At 43.2% G+C, this 5,000-nt stretch overlaps 1 pseudogene; it reads right to left on the bottom strand.

Moving 5' to 3' along the window:
• LOC123067263 (NADH-ubiquinone oxidoreductase chain 5-like) overlaps positions 1-5,000 on the bottom strand; it is an 8,259-nt pseudogene that overhangs the window by 2,705 nt on the left and 554 nt on the right.

Genomic DNA, 5,000 nt, shown 5'->3' with positions numbered 1-5,000 from the left:
TCGGTGCATAAGAGAGGCTTCTCGGTCGAAGTACCACATAAGCAATAAAGCCAATAGACCTTGAATAGCATGTACGAAATAACTTGTGAAGAGGATTTACTAGAGTCTAAAAATCTTGTACGCAAGTTGGCACAACGCTTTCAATCAATCTCGCTCATCTGGTCTGTCCGGTCAAATCAGCGATCATGCCCCCCTTATTCTAGCGGAGGAACAACTTCATCAGATTCATTCCCTTGCTAATCCGCCTTCAAGCCTTGTTCCTTCTTCCGCTTCATCTATCGTAAAATTCTATATGCCACAAATAGAAGTAGAAAGAAATCCTAGCAGTCATTGAGATTGAATCCAGAGGAAATCGCAATCTAATTACCGTGAGAGCGAATTAACAGAGTCAGTTCAACTAAATGGTCAAAATCAGAATAAAGGAAGGTAACGAAATACTTTATTAACAAGGCCCGTTTAATTAACAATTTGAGCTTTCTTTGCTCACCAGCTTTTTTCTGCGCCCCTTCACTCACTTCTGAATGACTCCTTTAGCACTCTCTTTTTGTTGGTTACTTCATTGAAATAGAAAGTACATCTCTAACTCCCGGCTAATGCGAATCATTCAAAAACTACTACTTATTGGGTTGGGCAACAGACACGTGAAATCGATGCCGGGCTACACTTCCTTCAATTAATTGTTTAGGTTTACTTTGGTGGAGCATTCAATCCAGGTGTGGGAATCATTCCGACTTCATGTATTTGCCTTGCCCTAGCCTTTTGGGAATGTAGGTGTCCGCGAATGGAAGCTCGGCAACAGAGCAGACCGGAAGAAGTATGTACCTCATGAAGCAAGGACTAGCCAGAGCTCTTAGTATGGCCACTTCTGCAGGATGAATCCGTTCACTGCCTGCTTCTCTATCACATTGGACCTAGAAAGAGTGCAAACAGGAAGCATAGACCCTTGAGAAATAGAGGAGCTATGAGTGCTGTCCACAACCTCTAATGTTCCAAAAGATATAATCCGTCACTCGCTCCAGAGACCTCAGTACCGTGCTAACTCCAAGAATTTCCTTCTTTACTACATAAAGCATCAGCTGCTGGATAGAAAGCAAAATCATTTATTTATAGCTGACAGTTAGCTTTCGCTTGATTTATTTCTTATAAAATTACATTTTGTTGATTGTAGATTGGGTCGGTGTAAATAAAGGGTGAGCTCCAAACTACAGTGGGAAAGGCCGAGTATACACCAACCATACTTTGGAGTGAGAAGGAGATCCTAACTAACAAAATAAGGCATCTGATACTATGCTGAAAAGTCCCGTTTGGTCACTTTTCAAAAGAAGGATGCACTGCTATTTTATCATCATCTGGCACTGCTTGACTTGCTTTCATAGCTTTTAGCTTGAACGTGGCACTAAAGCCTCCATGTCAACTAAAGAAAATAGTTCAAGACAGTAGAGCACAGAGGGAATTACCAACATGGGTTCAGCATCTCGTTTAGTGAATGCGGAGATAAAAGCATCTCCTATTGATGTGCAATTGGACCGCTCGCATCGCTCCTTGACACGAAGGCTATAAGAATCAAAGGAAATACTGGGCGTAAATGACTTTGGAGTTCAAACCTAGCAAAGTCCTTACTTACTCGGCTCCAGGCCAAAGCGATGAAAAGACCCTTTATTTAATATGGTCACGCCCATGAGAGAAAGTCTAGCCCTATCAACACCTTCTGATCCTAGTTGGCTCGAGTAAGGCGGGCTACTTCTAAGCAATCTAGAGAACATTGAACCTCATTGAAAAGAAATAACTTCCAGCCAACATAAAGATCTAGCAACCTTTTGCCTGACCTCGGCTCTGACGCATTCCTCCTAGCCTAGATTTTCACTACATTCTTTGGGATCAATGCCTACTTCTTGAACTTGAAATACCTGTATCCCTTCTTAGATAAGTGGAATGTTTCGCTTGAGCGTCTACTTTGGCGAAACCCTTGTTATCTATGCTATGTATTTGTGGCCTAGCCCTCTATAAGGCACACATTTTTCATACGTGAGGCTATAGAAGGAAAGCAACAATCCTGGAGGAGGAAATAGTTCACTTGTTGGGCATCTGGGCTCCCTATTCGTAAATTCATTTACGTGACGAGCGATTAACAAGGCGCGCTGCATTTGAATGACATGTTATTTGAATAATATTGCTGCTGTGTCGCAAGTCTCAGTCTTCCAAAATAGGAGACAACTATGACAAGGATACCAGGTAAATGGAGTGCCAGTGATTGCCTTGGTTGATAGTGGCAGCACACACTGTTTTGTAGACCCCAAAGATTGTGAAGCGGGCTGGTCACGACTCAACTCCGTATAAACCTATGGAAATCACAGTAGCAAATGGCACTAAGATGTATTGTGAGCACAAATGTGATGGCATGCTATGGGTAATGCAAGGGAAGGAGTTTCAGTTTGACATGAAAGTCATGGAGGTAGGTTCGTATGAGGGGGAGATTGGATTTTGTTGCTATAAGAAGGAAGGGCCAATTATTTTATCAACCAGTGCACCATCCATAACATTGGTCAAGGAAGGCAAGAAAGTAGTTTGAAAGGGAATTCAGGATCAGACAAGGAGGTCAGTAGAAAGAGGAAGGGTGCAGTTACAACAAGGAGAGATTTGTATGCTCGTGCAAGCTTTTCCAGTGAATGCCACCAGCAAAGAAACCAGAATACCTAACAGTATGAATAAGTTACTTACCCGAGACTCTGACATTTTCAATGAGCCAAAAGAGTTACCACCAGACCCATGATGATGTAATACCTCTTCTGGAGGGAGCTGAGCCGATTAATCTCAGGTCGTATAGATACTCGCACAATCAAAAGGCAACCATTGAAAAGTTGGTCGATGAAATGCTAGCAGCTGCTATGATTAGGCCAAGCTCAAGCCCTTTGCCCTTTTCAAGTCTTGTACCTGTAGGTAGGATGGGTGGGAGTTGGCGATTGTATATAGACTACAGGAAACTAAATAGCCTTACCATTAATAAAAATATCCCATTCCTTTCGTGGATGAACTCTTGGAAGAGGGCAGTCCCAAATGAAAAAAGCCATTTATCGATCCCAAGAAGCAAGTGAATTAGTTTGATTGCTTTTCTTCCTTTAGCTTCTATTTATTGCAAGCACATAATTTATAGTATTATTTGAGACGCTGGAGTAAAAGGGAGTCAGAGGTAAGCCCTAGCTAGCCGCCCCCCTCTTCCCTATCAGCTGAGAGTTTGCATTCGCCAGTGTGCCACCATTCCTTATTCATACTGCACTTCACTTCTCTATGCTTCAGGCATTCCGCTTTCATCTTGTGATACCCCAGACCTGTTTCTTTGGATCCTTAACTAAAAAAGGAAGCACCTCCCCTAACTAATTAGTTAGTATCGAGAGACTAAAAAATCATTAAAGTTGAGAAACAAAGGTACTCTTGCCGATGGAAGAAATTCCATAAATGTCCCATAGAGTAAAAAAGCTGTTTTGAGGAACCAGTATCAAAACTTGACCCATTAGCTGCTGCCCTAGTTCATCCAAGGGCTAGGTGTGGGTGTGACTAAATCCCCTCCTTCCTTACTTAATAGTTATTTTAGTCTCCTTGGGCAGTTGACCCCTTCAATTGGTCATGCTTTTCTTGTTTCTCTGGATTCGTTAGGCATGCGACGGGCGAGCAATCTCTTGAGACTATGCCTAGCCGTGGGCTTGATCTTCTTTTTGACCTTGCTTGATCACTCACTAATAGGGATTGGGCTGATCCAGGCATGCAAGCACTCAGGTACCCTTTTCATCCACTCCTTCATCCGCTGATTGTCGCTGTCGATGCCCAGCTATTTAGTTTGGAAAGTGTTAATCCGAGTAGTGAGCCCTGTGGCATACCTCTGAAGGTACCAATGCTTGTCGTTGTGTTAATGGATCAAATACGTAGTAGACGTTATCAGATCAAAGTACCCGCCTTATAGGAGTTGGTATCAAAGAAAGACATCTCTCAAATGGATTTGCTGGTCTATGATGACCAAGTAGAAGCATCCGTTCCACATAGGTGATTTTTATAGAAGCATAGGCGCAAGCTCTTCTCAAAAGAATTTCGTTTATAGGATTCAGTCGTCCGTTTGTTTTGTTTTGAATTGACATAGAGAAAGATTTCTCGCGTTCCCTTAATTCAGGAATAGGTGGCGAAGGCTACTTGTTCCTTGTATATATATATATATAAATGAAAGGGGTTATTTTTCCTTTACGGCAATAAGAGTTGATTCCCTTGCTTGTATTTTGGATCGATTCCATGTATTTCACATATTTAAGAGTGGTTAGGAGATAGAATCAATGTTCATGGGAAGAGGGAAAGAAAGATCAGGGGAAGAAGTGGGGTAGAGGAATTTGTCAACTCATCAGGCTCATGACCTGAAGACTGCAGGTTTGAATCCTGTCCCTGCCTAATCATAGTCAAAATCTGAGTTTGATCCTGGCTCAGAAGGAACGCTAGCTATATGCTTAACACATGCAAGTCGAACGTTGTTTTCAGAGAGCTGGGCAGAAGGAAAAGAGGCTCCTAGCTAAAGTTGTCTCGCCCTACTTCAAAACTACAGGGCGCGCGCTATGGCTTTGACCTAATGACCTCTATTTGCTGGAATCGGAATAGTTGAGAACAAAGTGGCGAACGGGTGCGTAACGTGTGGGAATCTGCCAAACAGTTCGGGACAAATCCTGAAGAAAGCTCAAAAGCGCTGTTTGATGAGCCTGCGTAGTATTAGGTAGTTGGTCAGGTAAAGGCCGACCAAGCCAATGATGCTTAGCTGGTATTTTCGGATGATCAGCCACACTGGGACTGAGACACGGCCTGGACTCCCACGGGGGGCAGCAGTGGGGAATCTTGGACAATGGGCGAAAGCCCGATCCAGCAATATCGCGTGAGTGAAGAAGGGCAATGCCGCTTGTAAAGCTCTTTCGTTGAGTGCGCGATCATGACAAGACTCGAGGAAGAAGCCCCGGCTAACTCCGTGCCAGTAG

Source organism: Triticum aestivum, chromosome 3B (assembly GCF_018294505.1).
Source record: "Triticum aestivum cultivar Chinese Spring chromosome 3B, IWGSC CS RefSeq v2.1, whole genome shotgun sequence".
NCBI classification, from domain to species: domain Eukaryota; kingdom Viridiplantae; phylum Streptophyta; class Magnoliopsida; order Poales; family Poaceae; genus Triticum; species Triticum aestivum.
Note: the sequence above shows the minus strand (reverse complement) of the source record. Positions and strands in the feature narration are given on the sequence as shown.